A 25,303-nucleotide genomic window follows, 5' to 3' on the forward strand; every position below is an offset into this window, starting at 1 on the left:
TTCCTTTTTCCTTGATCACCTTAGGAAATAAACCCAGTTGTGATATCACTGGGCCAAAAGCCACACAGCTTTATGAGTCTTTGAGTTTAATTCCAGATTGCTTTCCATAAGGGTTAAAAAAAATCTTAAAGCCTCTATCTCTCTCTCTTCATCTTTAACCATTGCTCACAATGCTATCCAGTACTAAGCACAGTCCCTGACACATAGAAGGTGCTTAATAAATGCTAGTTGGCTAACTGACATTTTTCTAGGTCCAACAGGTCTAATCTCTTTATCTGCATGAAAATGATAATCCTTCAGATATTTAAAAGCAACAATCATACCCACTCTAAGAATTCCCTTTTCCAGGCTAACCATCTCCATTTCCCTTAATTAATCATCATAGGGCAAATCCTGACCATCCAGTTCTGGATATGTTACATATTGTCTATGTGTTTCTTATAATGTAGTACACAAAAAGAAGATGGTAGTGTAGGTGATGTCTAGGGCATAATAGTGAAGCCATCCCCTCCTCAGTTCTGGATTATGCCTTATTTAATGCAGACTAAAATCATATCCACTGATTCACAAAATCGACTCCCATTGCATATGTGTGCTAGAGCATTTGGTCTTGACCTGGTAAAGTTGATTGTTTTTTAAACCTACAACTCTGTTTTTTTCTTTCTATAGAGATGTCTGTCTATATGCTAAATTTAATCTTATTAGTTTAGCCTATTAAAATCTTTGGGGAACTTGATTTGTTATCTCATATCTTAGTTAACCTTTTCCAGCTCTTTATCACCTGCAGATATGCTAAGTATGCCATCTGTGCCATTGGCTAAATCGTTGCTAAAATATTGACAAGCACAGGCCAAGCACAGACCCCTGGCGTACTTCACGAGAGTGATACCTCCAAGTTGACATTACGTCATTATTAACTACTCTTTCAGGGTGGACATTCAAGCAGTTCAGAATACATTGTCTCTACGCAATATTTCTCCATCTTGTCCAAAAAGAAAGCTTAAGAAATGCTGTCAAATGCATCCCTTAAGTCTAAGAATTCTATGTCTATCATGCCTATCGATGTCTATGGCTCAGCAACAGGTTTTTAATCCTAAACTGGCCATCTCTTCTCCTTTCAGTTGGCGTAAAGTACTTAGGTGAAGTGAACACGTTTAATTGTTACTTATGTTGAAATCATGTTATTTCTGTTTTAGTATGAATCATTTTATTCTTAAATGTGTTTTTAAAATTATGTTTTGGTAGGTTTGGTTGGATAACTCCAAATTTGTTCAAGTGGTTTTGAATCTTATACCTGAGCATCAGTTACTGGGGAAAATAAAACAAATAAAAATACTTGATATCCTGATTCCCTCTTTGAATATCTGGGTATACATTACTTAAGCTTTTCAATACACTTCATCATGTTTCAACTTATAATTATTTGTGTAAGCATTGCAACCCTCCCCCAATGCCATTTTAGTATAAACTCCTTGAGGGTAGGACCATATAATTTCATCTTTGAATTCCCTACTCCCTAACACAGAGTTTTGAACATGCCAAATGGAGTTGGGATTAACAGCAATTCTGGTTTCAAAGCACAAAGAGCTAAGATTGATAAGGGGAAATGACTTCCTCCTGATTGATAAAAGAATAATAGAACTTAAGGCTAGTAACATGGGACTTCTCTTTTCACCTACTGCCAGAATAAACAAAAGATTCAAGAACTTGTAGTTCTGATTATGAGATGGAGAAGGCAATGAGGTAGAGAAGAAAGACTAGGAGTCAGGAAACTTGGTTATAGTCTTGACTTCACAGTTTTGCTAGTTATTTTTTTCTTTCTTTTGAAAAAAATAGCATAGATATCAATTGTTTTTACAATGTCTATATTTCCCCCTCTATTTTTCCTCCTCTTCCCTTCAAGAAAGTCATCTCATAGAACAAAAACAATTTAAAGAAAAAGAGGAAGAAGAGAAAAAAATCAGTTAAACTAATTGATGCATGAGGAAAAAATTAAAAAAATGTATGCAACATTCAACATTCATGGATCTTCACCTTTGCAGTGGAGTAGAATATGCCTTCTCATGTCTCTTCTTTGGGATCACACATTTTTTTTTGTAATTTTGTAACTCTCAATTGTTTTGAGGTTGTTCTTTATACTAATGTTGTATATACATATATGCACAACCAGATATATTTGTGTGTATATATATATGTGTGTGTGTGTGTGTGTGTATTTTGAGCTCAACTAACCTCACTATAAATCAGTTCCTATAAGTCTTTCCATGCTTCTCCATATTCATCAATCATAATTAATTTCTCTTAGAACAGTAACATTTCTTCACATTTATGTATAACTTTTCGCCATTCTCCATTCAATAGGCATCTATTTTAAAGTAAATTGTATATTAACATTTTCTTTATCACTTTCTTAAGCAGGTAAACAACAAAACAATAAATCAAGACCTTATTTGTAGGTTTGCCTGTTTCTGAGGTATGAAATAAATGGCATGGATTTGGGGATGGGATAATGTTATATAGGCTAGTATCAGAAGAGTAACCTGGTTTTGGGAAGGCCACCTAAGCCCAGTGCAGGTAGAGCCAGACCCTGAGATGAGACATAAACAGAATCCCATGTTATAAAATAACAGTTATTTGATAAAATCAGGACAGGTAACAAGGGATTTGGATATACCTTACTCTAATAATAACTACCTATACCTCCCCAGATCTACAAATCTCTTCACAGAGATTGCTTCTGAGTGGTTTTCCTACTCTTTTCCTATACTCTCTATATAACCCCCAAATTACTATACTCAACTAAGCGAACACTAACCCCCACCCCTTTGATAATCTAAGGGAAAATGCCTGTGTGCAAGTCTGACAGGGCCCAGAACTCAGCAGGTGTCAAAAGCCAACAGGGTACAGGATAATCCAAACAGCAGGTAGGATGTGAAGAACAAGCAGTCAAATGCCACAGGGAAAAAGCTAATCTCCTCAGGTCTACCCAGAGAGAAAAGCCATAGCCCCTAGGCTTGACTATCTCTCTCCAACAGCTGCTCTACCCCAGAATTCTAGAACTCTGCACTCTGCTGACCATCTGCCACTGCTCTCTGCACATACTTAACTTTACCTATAACAGGTATTAATGCTCACCATGAAGTTTTAACAATTGTATCTCTTGAGCTGATTGGAGCCAGCTCCGGCACACCTCTGCCCTGGATTAAACAGTGATTGATAATAGTTAAGGATTAGTGAGAAAAACACCAAGTTGTAAGTGTATTTCTTTATATCTTGCTCTATTTTTTAAAGGATTAACTTTGTGGAAAAAATATGAAAATTTTAATTACTGATAACTACAGGCACTATGGCTGTCTGGGGTGTCAAAATTCACCATATGGCAACGACTATGCTAATTGCAGGCAAAGTAGGGGAAAATGAACAACTTCTGATGCCTGACTTTGCAAAACTAAACACACAAGGTGATGACAAATATAATATTACCTAAGAAAATGTAATTTGGAAAGTAAATCTATAGTCTGATGCTCCAATACATTTGCATACTCACTGATACACACACACACACATTTATATATATATGTATCTCATATGGACTATTTATGCCTGCCCTATGGTAGACCCTTCTGAGTCTGTACTGGTTGTACATGCTGTACAACATAGTGATATCAATTTGGTTTTCTTCAAATACAAAGGACAACAATCAACTATATATATATATATATATATATATATATATATATATATACATACACACAGAGACACACACATATATAATCCTTTGTAGAGTGCCTATAACATTGCTCTTCTTCATTAATATGGATAACTGAAGACTGACTGATAATTACTTGGATATTCTAGAATCTGAAAGACTGAATATAATTATGCCTGCCCTCATAGTCATCAAAATGAAATGTCTTTTATTTCAGATTTTAAAGCTATTAAATTTAGGTTCAAGACCTAGTAATGAAAAACTTTTGCATGCAGATAAAAACAATAACTTGCAGATGTTTGAATGCACTCCCTGAGAAACTGCCAAAACTCTACTGATCCTGAAAATGACATTTGTTTTATGAATTGGATCTCAAATTTCTAAGTTGGAGAAGAGAAGGGTAAAAAGGGAGAAGTGAGCCACATGTAAATTTTTGCATTCTAATTGGACACATGTTTTCCTCTACCTTTCTTCTCCTTACCAGGCAGTGGGTGCCAGCTGTCACTGAAAGCTGCTTCCAAACCAATTACCATTTCTTTATCAGAAAGGAGGATAAAAATCTTAACAAAAGAACAGATGAACGGATACTATTGGTACCTAAGAAACTGGAGCTGCTTTTGAAAGGAAGTTGCATCTTTGCAGAATTATTATTATCAATCAGCCTTTATTGCTTCAGCTTTCTTTATTGCACGCTTACCCACAAAGTAATGAAAACATATAATAAAGATAGTAAAACACATAATATATCACTGTGCAGATATTGCAATCATAGCAAATCCAATGTAAATGCCCTATAGGGAATACTTGTGCTTTCTGAAACATTGCTAACAGTTTGCACGATGCAACATCACGTTATTTATCTACTAAACCTGTCACACTCTGCTAAATATCATGTGAGCACCAACCCCAAATAATTGCTATTCCTTTCTATCCTCAGAACAAACTGCATATTTCTTTCCTGTTGCTTGTTTTAATATTCACAAAGAATGGCTCCCACTCCTGAATAATTAATACATAATGATTACTAAGCTATGGCATTCTCCACCTATGTATGGTTTATGATTCTAGCCTCTCAGATCTTGCCAGGCTTCTTGCTCCAACATCTATTTACAGCCAGGAGCTAAGAGTCAGTAAATGACATGAAAACAACAGGCTTGACAACATGGAACTCGGTCAATAGTGATTTACAGGGATTGGATGGATCCTGTGTACTTTATTCTTGAATCTCAAGCCCCATCTGCTGCTCAGTCTCCAATTTGTTCCTCCTTCTGTAAATGTCTCTTGGATGATGAAGTTCTTTTTCTTTGTTTACTTTTCTGAGAAAGCATCTAGACTCATGAGTTCAAGTCAAGTACACAAGAACACATCTCTTTTGTGGTATTTCAAGTTCTGGACAACATCACAAATGTTGAAATACTGGAATATTTTTTCAGATATAGAAAATCGTGTGCCATCTCATGATCACACACTGAGGCTGTTTAATAAATATTACATAGCGATGATAATTAATGAGTGTGAGTCATCCTGTGAACCACAGAAGGGACTTAAAGATAACATTAAAGAGCTAGCAATGAGGGAGCTGACAACTCTCTTGAGGAAATCAAAGCACAGTGACGTTCTGAACACTATTGCTACTATTTATTGTTGGTGGTTTCTGCTCAGTGATGCTGTTATAGTGAAGCCCAGACCATGGGCAATTCCAGAATAATAAACAATAGCACTTTAAAAATGCAGAAATTAGAGCACTTTTGTTGCCTGACCCAGTGAACTGAATTTAAATGATGTTTCTAAAGTTGGTTTTGAGGGAAAGATGGAATCAGTGAAATCCCAATGAGTAATGAGAAAAGACAAATGTGGTACAAATAGCCCCTTTGTAGCAGCACATAAACAAGCCTCAGAAATATGATTATCAGCTTCTTGCTGGTAAGGACAGACTCTAATAATGAGAACTAAAATTACATGACACTTTTGCTCAACAAGCAATTTATATCCATAATCTAATTTAAATCTCATCATAATCTTATGAGCTAGACAATCTATCATTATTTTAAGATAATTTTACTCATAGTTTTATATCACTAAAATTTCTTCCAGTTTCCTTTGCCCTTCTAGAGATCCTCCTCCTATGACAACTAATATTTCTAAGGGAAAAAAAGAAGAGAAAGAGATCAGCAGAAATTATTACTACTACTATTTCTCATTTGCCCATTTACCAGACAGAGAATTTAAGCTTTAGAGAGATTAAGTGACTTACCCACCATAATACATGATTGATGGAGTTGAGACTCCAACCCAAGGCTTTTGAATTCAATCACATAGGATTCTATAGATAGAAAGGAATCTAAAGTGATCGAATCCAACTGCCTCATTTCACAGATGAGAAAACTGAGACTGAGACAGGGTGAAGTAAATTTTAAAAGTTTACCCAAATGGGAATCAAAGCTAGATCTTCTGATGTCTGCTCCAAAACTCCTAGGTCTTCCCATTCACACCTCCCAAAGCACCTAATCCTATAAAACACACTCAAGCAATGCAAAGTATTGGAATGAATTTCATTAAAAAGGGCAATAGTGATAACCCAATAGCCAGTCATTCACTCCCGGCTGTTTGACAACATGATTTTCCTCTGTATCAGTTATGCAGCTTCTTCTTTCTTCTATGTCTCCAAAATGTCAAGGGGAGAGTAGTTAACATTTTATGAATAAAACACTGAGACTGAACCAATATGTGAGAAATTTATAAAATTGTTCATTTTAAGGAGCAACATAACTGCTAAAAGGTACCTATCAAAAGTTCCTTTCCTAAGTAGATTCTGGTTAGAATAACACTGAAGGTTGAACCCATTACTTCATCCTGACATCATCCTGACATATGTAGTAGTTAAAGGAATTGTAGGCATTGAAGAAGTACAGAGCATAAGGACAGTTTTGTAACAGGGAATGGAGGAGTTGAAGGGATAGAAAGAATATGGATGCTGGTGAGGTAAAAGGAGAGAGATTCCCCCTGCTGAGAGGCTATCTTTGAAAAATGGGGTTCCTGAGAAAAGGGCCATTTATGATAGCCTGAGGGAATGTCTTCTCTATTGATTGATATTGAAGATACTCAAGAGCAGGTAAGCATGGACACCCCTGAGGGACAAGCCTTCCCCCAGACCAAGGTCACCCAGCAGGGGTCCAATAAGGACCATTTATGGTTGAATGGCTGTACTTAGGTTCAGCTTCCTCTATGTCCCCCTGAAATGATAGTCCTCGTATCTGACTGGGTTATTTAACACAAGATGAATTTAATAACAAGTTTAGATTGGGCAGATATCAGGGAAGAGGGGATTGGAATTTTCCCTAGATTGGGTTTGAGTCTCTCTCAGCTTTTGAGCTGAGGCCAGGCCTTGCAGGCTTGCGGAGGGCTTCTTTATTCCTTTCTATTCCTGTCTGTGCTAGTTTTCTTAAGATCAAAGTCTTTAACAGTAGACAGCAAGAAGAAGAAAAGGTTCTGATCTTCAGAGCTCATTGAGACTGTCTCTTTGGGCTGACGCCCCTAAAGATCAGCCTTAGAGTTCGAACTGCTCCCCTTAAATCCCTTTGTTCGATGACACAATCACAGGAATCAAGGTAGAGCACAGAGTTGGGAAATAGAGGTACCTCTATCCAGAGACAGAGAGGATGAAACCCCAAGACAGGGAGAGACTGCTCCCCTGAGACAGAGAGAGAGTGTTTCTTCCAGGCCAAGGGCCAGGAAAAAGAGTCCTTTTAGAGCAACTGTCACTCTCCCAGGTGCCCCTCCCCCATCAAGTATCATTGCTGTTTATCAATTTTACTCTAACCAGAATTAGTAGACATATGGAGAAAAATAAATAGGGTCAAAAAGGAATATACCTTCTTTTCAGCAGCTCATGGTACATTCACAAAAATTAACCATGTATTAGGGCATAAAAACATTCCAAACAAGTGCAAAAGAGCAGAAATAATAAATGCAACCTTCTCAGATCATAATGCAATGAAAATAATAATTAGTAAGGGTACATGGAGAGGTATATTAAAAATTAATTGGAAATTAAACAATACAATTCTCCAAAACCGGTTAGTTAAAGAACAAATCATAGAAACAATTAATAACTCAATTGAAGAAAATGACAATGATGAGACATCCTTTCAAAACCTATGGGATGCAGCCAAAGCAGTACTCAGGGGGGAATTTATATCCTTGAGTTGATATATTAACAAATTAAGAAGGGCAGAGGTCAATGAATTGGGCATGCAAATTAAAAAAACTAGAGAGTGAACAAATTAAAAATCCACAGATGAAGACTAAATCAGAGATCCTAAAAGTCAAAGGAAAAATTAATAAAATTGAAAGTCAAGGAACTATTGATTTAATAAATAAGACTAGAACCTGGTACTTTGAAAAAACAAATAAAATAGACAAAGTACTAGTCAGTCTAATTAAAAAAAGGAAAGAAAAAAACCAAATTGACAGTATCCTAGATGAAAAGGGAGACCTCACCTCTAATGAAGAGGAAATTAAGGCAATCATTAACAACTACTATGCCCAATTATATGGCAACAAATATGGCAATCTAGGTGAAATGAATGAATACTTACAAAAATATAAATTGCCTAGACTAACAGAGGAAGAAATAAATTACCTAAACAACCCCATAACAGAAAAAAAAATTGAACAAGACATCAAAGAACTCCCTAAGAAAAAATCCCCAGGTCCATATGGATATACAAATGAATTCTATCAAACATTCAAAAGACAATTAATCCCAATATTAAACAAACTATTTGACAGAATAAGCCAAGAAGGAGTTCTACCAAATTCATTTTATGACACAAACATGGTACTGATCCCAAAGCCAGGCAGGTCAAAAACAGAGAAAGAAAACTATAGACCAATCTCCCTAATGAATATAGATGCAAAAATCTTAAATAGTATACTAGAAAAAAGACTCTAGCAAGTCATGACAAGGGTTATTCACTATGACCAGGTAGGATTCATACCAGGAATGCAAGGATGGTTCAACTTTAGGAAAACTATCTGCATAATTGACCACAATAACAAGCAAACTGACAAAAATCACATGATTATCTCAGTAGATGCAGAAAAAGTCTTTGATAAAATATAACACCCATTCCTAGTGAAAACACTAAAAAGTATAGGAATAGAAGGGACTTTCCTAAAAATAATAAACAGTATATATCTGAAACCATCAGCAAACATCATCTGCAATGGGGATAAACTAGAAGCCTTCCCAATAAGATCTGGAGTATAACAAGGATGCCCATTATCACCCCTATTATTTAACATTGTACTAGAAACACTAGCAGTAGCAATTAGAGAAGGAAAAGAAATTGAAGGTATTAAAATTGGCAATGAGGAGACCAAGCTATCACTCTTTGCGGATGACATGATGATATACTTAAAGAATTCTAGAGAATCAACCAAAAAGCTAGTCGAAATAATCAACAACTTTAGCAAAGTTACAGGATACAAAATAAACCTGCATAAGTCATCAGCATTTCTATATATCTCCAGTCCATCTCAGCAGCAAGAATTAGAAAGAGAAATACCATTTAAAATCACCCGAGACAATATAAAATACTTGGGAATCTATCTGCTGAGACAAACATAGGAACTATATGAACACAACTACAAAACACTCTCCACACAATTAAAACTAGATCTAAACAATTAGAAAAACATGGATTGTTCATGGGTGGGAAGAGCTAACATAATAAAAATGACAATGCTACCCAAATTAATTTACTGATTTAGTGCCATACCCATTGAACTGCCAAAAAACTTCTTTATGGAATTAGAAAAAAAAACATAACAAAGTTTATTTGGAAGAACAAAAGATCAAGGATATCCAGGGAAATCATGAAAAAAATGCAAAGGAAGGAGAACTTGCAGTCCTAGATCTCAAACTATAGTATAAAGCAATGGTTATCAAAACAATTTGCTACTGGCTAAGAGACAGAAAGGAGGATCAGTGGAATAGACTTGGGGTAAATGACTTCAACAGGATAGTCTATGATAAACCCAAAGATTCCAGTTTTGGGGACTTTTGATAAAAACTGCTGGGAAAATTGGAAGACAGTGTGGGAGAGATTATGTTTGGATCAACATCTCACATCCTACACCAAGATAAACTCAGAATGGGTGAATGACCTGAATATAAAGGAAGAAACTATAAGCAAATTAGGCGAACACAGAATAGTATACCTGTCAGATTTTGGGAAAGGAAAGACTTTAAAACCAAGCAAGAGCTAGAAAAAAATCACAAAATGTAAAATCAATAATTTTGATTACATCAAATTAAAAAGTTTTGTACAAACAAAACTAATACATCCAAAATTAGAAGGGAAGCAACAAGTTGGGAAACAATCTTCATTACAAAAACGTCTGACAAAGGTCTAATTACTCAAATTTATAAAGAGCTAAACCAGTTGTACAAAAAATCAAGGCATTCTCCAATTGAAAAATGGGTAAGGGACATGAATATGCAATTTTCAGTTAAAGAAATCAAAACTATTAATAAACACATGGAAAGGTGCTCTAAATCTCTTATAATCAGAGAAATGCAAATCAAAACAACTCTGAGGTATCACCTCACACCTAGCAGATTGGCTAATATGACACCAAAGGAAAGTAATGAATATTGAAAGGGGATGTGGCAAAGTTGGGACATTGATGCATTGCTGGTGGAGTTGTGAATTGATCCAACCATTCTGGAGGGCAATTTGGAACTATGCCCAAAGGGCGATAAAAGACTGCCCTTTGATCCAGCCATAGCACTGCTGGGTTTGTACCCCAAAGAGATGATAGGGAAAAAGACATGTACAAAAATATTCATAGCTGCGCCCTTTGTGGTGACAAAAAATTGGAAAATGAGGGGATGCCCTTTAATTGGGGAATGGCTGAATACATTTTGGTATATGTTGGTGATGGAATACTATTGTGCTCAAAGGAATAATAAAGTGGAGGAATTCCATGGGGACTGGAACAACCTGCAGGAATTGGTTCAGAGTGAGAGGAGCAGAACCAGGAAAACATTGTACACAGAAACTGATACACTGTTGTACAATCAAATGTAATGGACTTCTCCATTAGTGGCAATGCAATGACCCTGAACAACTTGGAGGAATCTACAAGAAAAACCACTATCCACATCTAGAGGAAATGCTGCAGGAGTAAAAACACCAAAGAAAAACAGCTGCTTGAATACATACATGGGTTGAAGGCATATTGTTGGGGATGTAGACTCTAAATGAATAGTAGTGTAGTGGTAGTCTCTTGGTGACCGAGAATGACTATTGTCTTTGTGCATTATCATATATTGATGTACCCTCATGTGGCTTTGGAGTCCAAAGGCTGAGGCACAGAGTTTGTGGCACATGGGACATGGGATGCCAGTATGGGAGGTGCGGGTGTGGCCTGGTGTAGGCGTTCACGCGCAGTGGCAAGACATCGAAGTCCTTCATCTTCAAAGGTGGTGGCGCCTTGGTTAATGTAGGTTCACCAGCTGCTTCTGTCAGAGGCAGCGAGTTCTAGTTGCTTTGGTGTAATGCCAGCCCACTTCAAGTTGGACTTTAGCTGATCCTTGAATCTTTTCTTTGGTCGGCCTCGTTTCCTGAGTCCAGCTGACAGTTCACCATAGAATACCTGTCTTGGTATTCGCTGTGGGTCCATGCGGATGACGTGTCCAGACCATCGTAGCTGGGTTTGGAGGACCATGACTTCGATGCTGGTGGAGTTGGCTCTGTCAAGGACTTCCTGGTGGGTGATTCGGTCCCGCCATTGGATCCTCATGATTGACCGGAGGGAGCGTTGGTGCAATTGCTCCAGCTGTTTCATGTGCTTCCGGTACAGTGTCCATGTCTCGCAACCGTACAGGAGCGAGCTGAGGACCACTGAGTTGTACACTTTGAGCTTCGTCGCAGTGCTTACACCTCTGTGTTGGAGGACTTTGCAGCACAGCCGCCCAAGTGCCTGGCTGGCCTTTTGGATCCTGGCATTGATCTCATGGTCTAGGGACCCGTCATTGGCGATGGTGCTGCCCAGGTACTTGAAAGTGTTGACGTTAGAAAGCTACGTGCCGTCGATTGTAATGCACAGCTGGTTCGTTGGCCTCCCTGGTGCAGGTTGGAACAGCACCTCTGTTTTGCTGAGGCTGATAGTCAGGCCAAACAGTTTTGTTGCGGTAGAGAACCTGTCCACAATGGTTTGGAGATGATTTTCTTGGTGGGCCATGAGAGCACAGTCATCTGCAGAGAGAGCTTCCAGGATGAGTCTCTCTGTTGTCTTTGTTTTTGCAGTCAGGAGGCGAAGGTCGAATAGTGAGCCATCCAGTCGGTATTTGATGTAGACGCCCAGGTCTAGATCCATCACAGCATGTCATAATACTTGGGTGAAAAATAGGTTGAATAGTACTGGAGTGAGGACACAGCCTTGTTTCACGCCATTGGAGATGTTGAAGCGATTGGAAGTCTCTCCACCAGATAGGACTTCCACTATCATGTCGACATGAAAGAGCAGGATCAGTTTGATGAATTTTGCTGGGCAACCGAGCTTGCTGAGGATCACCCACAATGCGTCCCTGTTCACTGTGTTGAACGCCTTTGTCAGGTCTATGAAGACAATGTATAGACTCAGGTTCTGCTCAAGGCATTTTTCCTGCATTTGCCTCACTGTGAAGACCATGTCAATGGTGCTGCGATCTGGTCAGAAGCCACATTGCGATTCAGGCAGGTTCTGCTCTGAAACAGATGACAGGAGTCTGCTGAGTATAACACGGACGAGGACCTTTCCAGCAGTGGAGAATAGTGAGATGCCTCTGTAGTTGTCACAGGCTGCTCGTGAGCCTTTGTTCTTGTATAGGGCTACGATGGAGGCATCTCTGAGTTCTGGGGGCATGTCTTCCTCTTCCCATATGCTGGTCAGAACTATGTGGGATGCCTGGAGCGCCTTTCCATTTAAGGCCTTGTATATCTCGGTTGGGATCCCGTCTTTACCGGGTGCCTTGCCTGCACTCATTTGTTTAATGGCTTTTTGGACTTCCTCTATTGAAGGAGGGACGTCAAGTTGTTCAATGGTGTGGTTTTGGAGGATCTGGTCGAGGGCGCTTTGGTCAACTGAAGAGGGTCGGTTGAGAAGCTGACTGAAGTGTTCTTTCCACATGTTGCTGATGCCTTTTTTATCTTTTATGAGAGTGTCACCGTCAGAGGATAGCAAGGGAGTGGTGGTGGGTTTTAATGGCCCATAAACACTCTTGAGGGCACTGAAAAATTGTTTGTAGTTTTTTGTATCATCAAAATGCTGGATTTCTTCTGCCTTTTTTTCCCACCATCGGTCTTGCATCTTCCTGATCTCATACTGCGCCGTGGCTTGGAGAGACTTGAATCTGTCCTTTTTAGGAGCAGAGTTTGGGTTATTTTGCCACTCCATAAAGGCTTTGTTCTTCTTGCTCAATAGGTCTTCAATAGTAGTGTTGTTCTCGTCGAACCAGTCCTGGTGGTTGTGTTGTTTTGGGCCTAGGACTGCCTTTGATGTTTCCTTCACTGCGTATCTGAACTGGTTCCATTTCTCGGTTGAGCTTCCAGTGAGTGGTCCCTTGGCAGACAGCTTGTCATCCAGGCAGGACTGGAATGTTTGCAAATAAGATGGATGTCTAAGACGACTCACGTTGTAAAATGCGCGAACTGTCTGGGTGCATTTTGGATGGCGAGGCGCAATGCACATTTGAAGAGTCGCTCTAACCAATTGGTGGTCTGTCCAGCATTCAGCTCCTCTCATGTCTCTGGTGATCTTTACATCCTGGATGTCTCGCCGGCGTACAATGATGTAGTCAATGAGATGCAACTGTTTTGATTGTGGGTGCATCCACGTTGTTTTATATTTGTTTGCCATTCTGAATACAGTGTTCGTGATGGTGAGTTCGAACTCTGAGCATTTGCTGAGTAGCAGTAGGCTGTTGTTGCTCATTTTGCCCACGCCGTGTTTGCCGAGCACTCCTTTCCATCTTTCATGGTCCTGTCCAATGCGGGCGTTGAAGTATCCCAGTAGTATCAACTTGTCATTTGTGGGCACTGAGTGCAGGACGGCACTCAGGTCAGAGTAGAACTGCTCGATGGTCTCTTCTGTGCTGGTCAGTGTTGGGGCATATGCGTTGATGATTGTGGCATACCGGTCTTTGCTGAGAGGCAAACGGATCTTCATGAGCCTCTCGCTGATGCCCACAGGCAAGTCTGGCAGCTGTTTGAGCAAACTGGTCTTGATAGCCAGGCCAACACCGAGGATTCTGTCTTCATTTGTGACTCTACCTTTCCAGAAGAATGTATATCCAGTGGTGGGTTCACTGAGTGATCCCTCTTCTGGTAAGTGTGTTTCGCTTAAGGCTGCGATGTCGATGTTATATAGCACCAGTTCTTTACCGATTAGAGCTGTTCTCTCAGGTCTTGGGATATTCTCTCTATCAAGTAATGTCCTGATGTTCCATGCTCCTAGTAGGAGTTTCTTTGTATTTTTCTTTGATTTCGACCGCTTAAAGTGATGACCCATCAGCCGCGGTATGCTGACCCGGTGTTTGTAGGGCAGGCAATGTTTGGGACACCTTTTCTAGTCCCCTCCCTTGATTAGGGTGAGCAGTGCTGTCCTAAAGAGGGCTGCTCAGGATGCTGCCGAACGTACCTGCTGCCCTACAGGGCAGAGCAACCACTGGTCCATGGGCCGCCTACATGCAGGATCGTGACTACAACTGCCAGTGGTCACCTCCACCTGTTGCATCGCCACTCCCCCATTGCCACAGGTCTTGAAGAGGATGGACGGGATTAGGATAGATGAGTGTACACAAAGATACTTGTGCGTGAAGGAGATTTAAATAGAAAAGTCGATGCACAGAGACAGTCCCACTCTCTTGGCGTTGGAAGCCTGGGTCCAGTGGCACGAAAAATCGTTACACCTGGAAACTTCCTCAACTGCATTGGATGGCCGCGTTGTCTTTTGTGCTCCAACATGCCCTAAGCACTCCATAGTGCTTTGCTGCGTCGCCCTCTCAGCCGTTGAACCTTCTTATTGGTTTCTTCCATCTGTTCAGCCAAAGCAGTCTTCACATGCTGGGTGAGCAAAGCCCTGGTTCACCAGGGGTCGATGACCCAATAGCTACCCTCACAAGGTTTGGCCAGCCTGTCGAAGCTGTTGCCCGGGGTGTGGCTGCTGCCACATGCTAGCAGCTACTGGGAGCCACAAGTGAGATCTGGGTGTCAGGTGGGGGTCAGAGGCTGGAGAGCTGCCCTAGGAGGGCAGGACAAGCCCTCCATACCAGAGATACTACCCCTCCCTGAGCACCCCATACACCCCTAATGAATATCCTAGTGTAAACAACATGGAAATGGGTTCTGATCAAGGACACATGTAATACCCAATGAAATTGCTTGTTGGCTGCGGGAAGAGTGGGTGGAGGGGAAGGAGGGAAATAATGTGATTGTTGTAACCAAGGAATAATATTCTAAATTGACTAAATAAATTTATTCAATTGGAAAAAAAATTTTACTCTAACCTTCCAACTGCTGTTTGCTCCACCTCAGTGGAAGAAAATCCAGAGCTTGATTCAGTTTTCCTTTATGCACATAGGAGGACCTTGCCTTATGTTTCATTGGAAAAAAAAAGAGAATGTTCTTTAAAAAGTTCCTCTTTTTCTATCTTCCTCATATTACATGACTTAGATGCCTCCCCTTCTTCGACTTTGCTTTAGTCTCACCTGATCCCATTTCATCCTGTTTTTTCCCCTAGAGATCTACTCCCTTCACTATTTGTACTCTCACTAATATTTAGCATCTCCATTTACTGACTGCTTTCCTGCTGTCAAAAAACATCCTAAAGTCTCCCCAAACCCTTACTTGATCCATTCATCCCATCAAGATAACATCCTATATCTTGTCTTCTTTTTTTTTTTGTGACTAATGTCCTTGAGAAAATACATCTACAATTACCACTTCTATTTCCTCTCCTTTCTCTCTCTTCCAAACTCTCTACAAACTGGCTTCTGACCCTATCATTCAACTGACACTGCTTTCTCCAAGATTACCAATAAATTCTAAATTGCTGTATCTGATGCCCTTTTCTCAGTCCTCAGTTCTCATCCTTCATGATCTCTCTGTAGCCTTTGACACTGTCATTTTCCTTCTTCTCCTTAATATTCTCTTCCCTCTAGATTTTCCTGACATTACTCTCCTGGTTCTCTTACTTGTTGTACTGCTCTACTTTCTCTAGCTGGATTTTCAACCTAGGTTGCATTTGCTAATGGTCAGCATCTTCTAAGACTCTGTCCTTGGCCCTCTTCCCTATCCTTCTATACTATCTTGTTTGTTGATCTCATAAACGCCCATTGATTTCATCCTCTCTATGATTCTCAAATCTACTTATCCAATCCTGACTTTTTACCTGACCTCCAGTCTCATATCTCCAACTGTATATTAGGCATTTTCATCTGAATGCTTGGTATACATCTAAATCAATATGTCCAAAATGGAACTCATTATCTTTCCCAAAAAACCTTCCCTTTTCCTTACTTCCCTTTTACTATCAAGGGTACCACTATCCATCTCAGGCATCAAAGCTCACTACCTAAGTGCCATTTTTGATTTGTCACTCTCCCTCATTCTCTACATTGTTATATCCTGGGAATTCAACCTTTGCCACATCATGTATGTATGTATATATGTGCCCATATATGTATATCCTCTTTTCTTTTTTGCATTGCCTCCATACTGGTGGTGGTCCTTATCATCTTATACCTTAACTATTGTAGTAGTCTTCTTTTTGGTCTCTCTACCTCAAGTTCCTCCCCACTGGAGTCTGCATTTCACTTAGCTGCCAAAGTGATATTCCTATAATACACATCTACCATGGGTCCACCCCATTAGAATTTCAGTTCTTTGACTGACACACTGTGGTACAATCAAATGTAATGGACTTCTCAATTAGTGGCAATGCAGTGATCCTGAACAATTTGGAGGAATCTACAAGAAAAAATATTATCCACATTCAGAGGAAAAACTGTGGGACTAAAAACACAGAAGAAAAACAACTGTTTGAATACATGGGTTGAGGGGATATGGCTGGGGATGTAGACTCTAAATGAACATCCTAATGCAAACACCACCAACATGGAAATGCTGTGGGAAGGGTGGGAGCAGGGGAGGTAGGGAAATAATGTGATTCTTGTAACAAGGAATAACGTTCTAAATTGACTAAATAAATTAATTCAAAAAATTAAAAAAAAAAAGAATTTCAGTTCTTGTAGGTAGGGACTACTTTTGTCTTTCTTGGTATTTCCAGGGCTTAGCATAGTGCCTGGGACATAAATAAATTCTGATCATCTTTCAATCCTCCCCAACTCCTGCTCTTATATTAAGGAACTATAATATTCATGTAAATGTTCCCTCAAATTTTCTAACCATCTATTTCCTCAACCTCCTTAAGTCATATTTCTTCAAACTCCTTATGCCCATCTCAGTCCCACATAGGGATAGTCACCTATTAGATCTTGCCATTATCTATAAGTATTCTATTTCTGTAATTAGAAAATTAGAATTTCTATATCTCTAGGAGAAAAATCAGAAAAATAGACATTTCCCTAATTGACCATAGCTTTCAATCATTATCCATCTCTTCCTATTCTTCACCTTTCCTACATTTGTTATTCACTCTCATTAGGTCATTCATTTCCTCCATCCTTTGTTTTAACTTTTTTTTAGAAACATTATACCTATTCAGACTTTCTTCTCCTTCCTCCAGCCTCACTATAGTAGTTGGCTATTTCAGTTCTATACTTTTCCCTGCTCTTCAATCCCTTGCCCCACTGTTCTTTAACCTCTCTCTTTTGTCAAACCTCAGCTCTGGATTATCTCCAACATTTGCCTCCTCTGCTCCTACTCATTAGCTGCTGAATGAACCTGGAGGAAATGTTACATTTTGCTTCTTAGGTCCATTATCAATTAATTTTATCCAACCTCAACATTAAACCAAGGGATTTCAGTTTTTATATCTAAGTGATTTCGTATCTCACTCCCTACAGATGTTATTCTAAACTTTATCTTCTCTCCTGGGTCTCCCATACTTCTTCTATATTCAGTAGAGAGATAATAATTGTCACTGTTGATCACACTCTTTTCCAGACACTCTCTTCTCTCTAGGCTTTTGGAATACCACTCTCTGTTCTCCTACTTATCTGACCACTCCTCAGATTCTTTTGCTGTATTCTCCTTCAAATCATTGGTGTTCCATAGGTTCTATCGTGAATTATCTTCTCTTCTCCCTCAAAAGTACTTTACTTGGTGATTTTGTCGACTCCCATGGATTAAATTATTATCTCTTTACTAAAGATTCTCTACTTACCCTTCCTCAACTTTTCTGCTTTTCTTCAACCTCCCATCTCCAACTACCTTTCAGACATCTCAAACTGGATGTCAGGGAGACATCTTAAACTCAACATGCCCCAAACCAAACTTGTTATCTTTTCCCAGAAACTCTACCTCTCCTATCTCCCTATTACTGCAGAGGACAATAGTATCCTCCCAGTCCTGTCTTGAGTCTGAACTCAAATCCCATTTTCTATAAGTATTCTTTCCCAATTTTTCTTAATTCTTTCTTAATTTCTTCTTCTTTTTCTCTTTACTCTGTATAGAGACTATTTGTAAATATCCATTTGCTTATTGCCTTCCCCATTGGATTGTGATTTTTTTAAGGGTAGAGATTACTATCTTTTGCCCCTTTTTGTATCTTATATTTGTTGGTGTTCCAGTTGTTTCAGTCATGTCTGACTCTTAATAATCCCATTTGGTGTTTTCTTGGCAAAGATAATGTAATGGTTTGCTATTTCCTTCTTGAGGTCATTTTACAAACTGAGGCAAATAGGGTTAAGTGACTTGTCCAGGGTCACACAACTAATAAATACCTGAGGCCAGATCTGAACTCAAGAAGATGAGTCTTGCTGACTTCAGAAACCAGCACTTTATTCACTATGTCACCATTGTAGTATACCTCATGTTTACATAGTGCCTGACACAAAGTTAGTGCCTAATTAATGTTTATTGACTATTTCTTGCCATTTCCCTTCCCAAGGTCCCAAAAGCATCTAGATGCCTCTTTGTGTGGATTTGGGTTGGAAAAACACAATATGATTTTGCTTTGGATTTTTAATTATTTTTTAAGCCAGTACTCTTTTTTTGTGTCTTGGAATAGTTGTATGAATCTGCTTTCAATCTCTATCACATTATCTGACATCCCCTAAAGAAATTTTGAGGTTATTTGGGGTATATTAAGGGGAGAAATTGCCCAGAACAATGGCCATGTTAGCACATTGTATTCATTTTTATAATAATTATAACTATGAACCCTTGTGAAATGCAAATTACTTGAGATTTTATATTACTAATTTCACAAAACAAAAAGCATATCATTCCTATCAAATAGTTAATGACATTAAAGTGAGTCTAGCTCCATAATGGGATAAATGTGAGGTCAGTGTGGGGAAACTTGGGGCAGCACTCCTATCTAGTATCATACTGATCTGGAAGTATATGAAATAGTATTCTCTCTTTCTGTCCACATAACAAAACTACGTATTTCCAGGGCAGATGCATCCCAGCTTCCAGGACAAATTTTTAAATTAATTTTTATTTGGATAATGCCTACATTGATGTATGGTACTCTGTAGTACTTGCATAGGTATTTCTGGGGTTTTGTTGGTGGCGAATTTAAATGAATCTTCAGATTCAGAGAACGAATCTCTATGACCTTCAAGTTTTGAAAAAGAGTCTCATGACAAATATCTGTTTTTTCATCTCATTCTTCAGCATAATCATTTATTCTCAACTAAATTCAAAAATCTAAGATCTAAACATTATACAGGATAGCAGTCCAATCAGGCAATGAGAAGAGAGTGGAAGTTTTTCCTCACTGGATGTGAAAAATATTGATTTGTATGTATATTAATCAATTTTAATAAATCCTAGAATTTCTCATCATGATGAAGACCTTTTGATTAAGCCTTTTAATATCACAGCATTGCCAACGAAACACTGACTGTTCTATTGTTGGCTTTCATTCTTACTCTATAACTATTCCTCATAATTTTCCAGGCATACCTATCCTCAACTACTTTTTTGAATGCAATTTCCCTTATACACACCATCACTGGTAACATACCATAAACCATTTATATCTACTATATGTCTGCTCATTGATATTTAGGTGATTTGTAATTTCGATTTTCTGAGAATGTTTCATGTGTCAACAATATACAGCATCACTATATAGGAGAACATTGATGTTAAAGAAGTAGATTTTTGTGGACACAAAAATTCTGAGATTATCTAAAAACCTGATTTTTCTTGTGTAATTGCTTCAGTTTGGTCACTAAAGCAAATACATAAGAATAATGCTTCAATGGACTAAATTAACAGGCTGTCCTTCTAGCTTTAGATCATAGTGTGGACAATAAATACTTTCCATCTATGTTTTTCAGTGTGTATAGTTAGATTGATTTCTTTCATATAAATATAGACTTCATTGAGAAGTCTGAACTATTTTGGAACTTGGTGCATTTAGTGCAATGTTTTCTTTGAAAAAGAATATTATGAGACCCTCAAACCAAAGGAAAACCTTGGATGCTGCTCAAGATGTTTTCCAAGACCAATGGCTCCCAGGTGAGCCATTTTCCTCCTTGTCTTATACCTCTTAAGATATCAGTTCTCAGCAGATTTGCTGGACAAATTTCTATTGTCATATTTGTCTTAGAGTCTTGCATAACTTTCATGTATGTGTGAGGGAAATGTTATTTGATCAGAATTTTCAAGGTTCCATCTTATTTTGTTTAGTTAAAGTTCTTTTTTAAGTCACTGAGCCTAATACTCAAAGAGATTATACTTGCTATACCTCTAATTTTTTGTGAGGTCATCAATAATCTCATTGTTGGCAAATCCAATAGCTTTTATTGAATCCTTTGAATTATGAATGAATAAATGGATAAAGTATTCATTAAGCATTTACTACAAATGAATTACTAAGTACCTAACTTGGAGATATATGTAAAAAAGTAAGGCAGTCCCTGCTTTTTATGAGTTCAGATTCTAAACCACCTATGCTCAGCTGCATCATGCTGTTGGCAGATTCATTGAACATAAAGGGTCAGAAGGTACCTTAGAGGTCATATAATCTAATCGGAAAGTAAATATGAACTCTGTCTGTGACATCCCCAGTGCTCATCTACTTACTGCTCAAAGACCTCTAGTAATGATGAACTCACTACCTCCTGAAACAACCCATTTCACTTTTGTCCAAATAACATTTTCCAGAAATTTGTCTTTACATTAGGCTGAAATCTGTTTTCCATCTCCATTCCTATTCTGCCTCTTGGATACAAGTAGAATGATGCTAATCCAAATGATAGCCTTGTAAATACTTGACAACTGCTGTTCATGATTTTCCTTCCTTTCTCCATATACATACACATCTCTTTTTTTGGCTAAAGGTCTTCAGTTCCCTATAAAGTTCAGTTCCTATATAGTTCCTTTGTATGATATGGCTTCCTGTTCCACTAGGTGGCCCAGAGGATAGAGTGCGAGGTTTGCAATGAGGAAGACTCATCTTCCTGAGTTCAAATTTGACTTTAAACACTTACTAGATATGTGACCCTGGGGGAGTCACTTAATCCTGTCTGGCTCAGTTTTGTCATATTTAAAATTTTTTTTGCAGAAGGAAATGGTAAACCACTCCAGTTTCTTTGCCAAGAACATCCCCTGTGGGGTTATGAAGATCTGGACATGACTAAAAAGACCAAACAATAATCTCATTTCATCCTAGGTACTTTCAGTTTGATTTGTCAATATTCTCCAATAAATGTAGCTCCCTATACTGAACAAAATACCCTATTTGTGATATAACTGAAGCAGAGTATAGAGTATATATTAATTACCTTCTTCATTATGGGCAATTTTTTTTATTTATATAGCTTCTTTATTTTTAAGAGAAGAATTTTATGCCTATCTCATGCCATTGTTATGAGCACCAAAAAAAGATAACACATTAAAATACTTTGTAGACCTTAAAATTCTTTATAAACGTAAGCTTTTATCAGTTGTCTTCAATTCATCTCACTTTAAATTCAACATATTCCAAAATGAACTCTTCATCTTTCCTACCAAACCTCCCTCTTCTCTTGCTTTCCTTCTGATTAATGGTACTATTATCTTCTCTGTTATCTGGACTCAGAACTTAGTGTCATTTTTACTGCCTCAAGGACCCATGTCTAATCTGTCTTTTTATTGTGCCAATTCCGCCACCCAGATATGTCCGCTGATATTGACCTTCTTCAGGTCCTCCATTGTTATTCTGGTTTCAAAGGTCTCTGCCAGATTGAAACTTCTACAGTTCAATGTGTTCCTGACAAATTATGCTTAAATCAAAGCATCTTTTCAATGTATTAGAAAAACTTGCTGCTTCTTATATTCTATTTCCTGATTCCTATGGGCATTTTCACTGGTTGTCCCTCATACATACACAGAACTATTTCCATCTTTATCTCTGCCTCTTGACTTCCAAAGCTTTCCCCAAATCCAAGGTAATGTCTTAGCTTCTGCAAGAAACCTGTTCTAGTCATTAATCTTAATCTTTGTCTGCTTCCTCATCTGTAAAAAAAATGAGAATGATGATAGTATATACTTCCCAGAGTTCTTGTGAAGATCAACTGAGATAATAATAGTAAAGCTTCTAGCACAGTGCCCAACACATAATAAGAACCACATAAATGTTAGCTCTTATTATCATTAGATACCCAATGATTGGGGAATGACTAAACAAGCTGTGGTATGAAAATATAAATAAATATTGATGTTCTGTAAGAAACAGCAAGCATGATGAATACAGAGAATTATGGAAATACTGTATATGAAATGATGCCAAGTGAAGTTAAGTGGAAACATGAAATGTATGTATATATGTCTGTATATTATAACATATACAATGTATTTTTATAATATCCTAAATATTATATTTTTGTAGTCATTCTTAATGTTCTTTGGTTATAGCAGAACCCAAAAAAGCAATGAGGACAGGATTAAGTAGTTATTTTCTTCCTTCACATTTTAACTAGGGCTGAGCTGGGACTTTGATGTCCTAATGGCTATGTAGGGAAAGAAGATGGCTAACTCTAGTGATAACTGTTTCTGTATTGTCCATAAGGTAAAAAAAAAAGATAAAAACAAAAACAAAAAGCACCTATTTAAACATAGGGGTAACACTATAGCCACCACTGCGGTTAAAATGCAAAAAACTTGAATTGTTTTTCATTGTAAGAGTTAAGTTGGCACTGTTCTGTGCTCAATAGAAGTTAAAGATGTAAGGACTTCTCTGTTTTCTGAGGACCAGTGTAATAATTAAAATAGTGGAAGTCATAAACTGTAACAATTAAAGAGTGGTTGGTTTAAATTGTGACCGCAGAAAATATGGTTTCAAGACAGTGTCCTGTTTTAAATCAAATATAAGTGGTCTCCAGGGAAAAATTCCCAAATATTAAATATACCCAAGTCAGCTGAGTTTATAGAGATTTTAATTAATACAAATGAGGAATTAATGAAAGGGAGAGAGAGAGAAAAAGGAAATAATGAGAAAAAGGGCTAGACCAGGCTAGGCCAGCATGAGCCAGCCTAGGCTGAAAACCCTAAGAGAGAGATCAGTCAGTCTTTTATCAACTCACCACAAGATTTGTCCAAGCAAGATTCTAGTGTTCAGAGAGACACCAGTTTAGCTTCAGCTAGCTCAATCAAGTTCAGCCATCAAGCCCTTCAAGGCAGCTTTGGCCAGCTGCCTCCTCCAATTCAGCTTTTCCCAGCTGAATCCCTAGAGACCTCTTTTTGACCTCCTTTTAAAGGGAATTTTCTCCTATGTCACCTCCCCTAAGTTCTCACATCTACCAATCACAGTAAATGTTTTCCAAAGGACTGACCATTCTTAATTCACAACTGAGTAGACTAAATTTTTTATTAAGTTCACACCCGAAAAAGCCTCTGAGTAAGTTCTCACCTCTTTGCCACTTGTAAGTTTACAAGTTGCCTGACCTTTATAGGTACTTAGCACCCTTTTGTATTAGATCTAAAAATAGGCCCAGCTTAAAGGTTTTTTGCCTTATTATAAGTATGGGTTAAGTACTTTTCATTGTTCAGCAAGGAGTTTGCAACTTTATCTTCCCCTAAAGTAAGGACTTCTATATATCTATTTAATTCTCCATCTCTCACACTGGATCTTTTATCAAATTTCTTAATTTAAAAAAATTCTTAAAATGAATCAAATTTAATCACTAAAATTTAAAAGATTCATTTGAATAGCAATATTGTAATGATCAACTGTGAAAGACTTAGTTAATCTTACTGATACAATTAACCAAGACAATTCTAAAAGACTCACAATGAAATATGCTATCTATACCTAGAGAGAGAACTGATGAGTTCTAGGTACAGATTGAAGTGTACAAATCGAAGTATAATTTTTTTTTCAATTTTTAAAATTTTCTTTCTTGCTTTTAGGTTTTTTTTTTTTTGCACAATGGCTTACATGAAAATATTTTCAATGACTTCACATGTATAGTTGATATCATATTGCTTGTCTTTTTAATGGGTGTAAGAGGGCCTGGAGAGAACTTGGAACTCAAGATTTTTAATGTTAAAACATAGTTAATAAAACAAAACAAAACAAAAAAGAAATTCCTATGGACCTGGCATGTTTTGCATCTGTAACCTGAGGACCAACCTAGTCATATTTAGAAGATAATATCAATAGGAGGTTGGCCACCAAGTGAAGCAAGAAGAAGAAATATATTTGTTTGTAACCCACATTTTTCATCTTTGTACTCAATAGGTATCATGTACGCAATGGATGTATGATAACTTCTATATGGACATACCCTCCAGTACTGCACATAAAGATCATAGTTCATTCATTCCAGCCATACTATTTGATTCTTGTTCATATCTTCCCATAACTTTGCCTCAGGAAACTAAGGGGACCATTGCCCATAGTCATTGTTCATAACCACCATGTTGTCTTAGGCAAAATGGGGCAGCAGAAGCACAATGAGAAAAAGATTGCCCTTGGAGTCAGAACACCCAAACTCTAGATCTGACTCTGGGAAAATTTAGTTATATGACTTTCAGGCCCATCCTGAGCCCCAAATGAAAGATAAAGTGATTAAATGAGATAAGCTTCAGGGTCCCTTCTAGCCACTTATTCTATGTTTCTAAATAGTTCAGAACAGAGACAGAGTGGTCTAATGGGAAGAGCACTGACTAGAGTCAATCTGCCTGAATCTACATCCCATTTCTGACACTTAATACTTGTGTACTTGTGAGAACTTTTGCCAAGTCTGCAGGTTTAATCTCCCTAGGCTCTGTAACATAGTAGATTGATACTGGACTTGGGGTCACATAAGCCTGAGTTCAAATCTTCCATCAGATCTTGTTAACCATATGATCTATGTCACTTAAGATCTCTTTGCCTCAGATTCTTCATTATTACCACAAAGGAGCTGGGCACAGAAGA

The sequence above is a fragment of the Monodelphis domestica genome, chromosome 8 (genome assembly GCF_027887165.1).
Source record: "Monodelphis domestica isolate mMonDom1 chromosome 8, mMonDom1.pri, whole genome shotgun sequence".
Classification (NCBI taxonomy): domain Eukaryota; kingdom Metazoa; phylum Chordata; class Mammalia; order Didelphimorphia; family Didelphidae; genus Monodelphis; species Monodelphis domestica.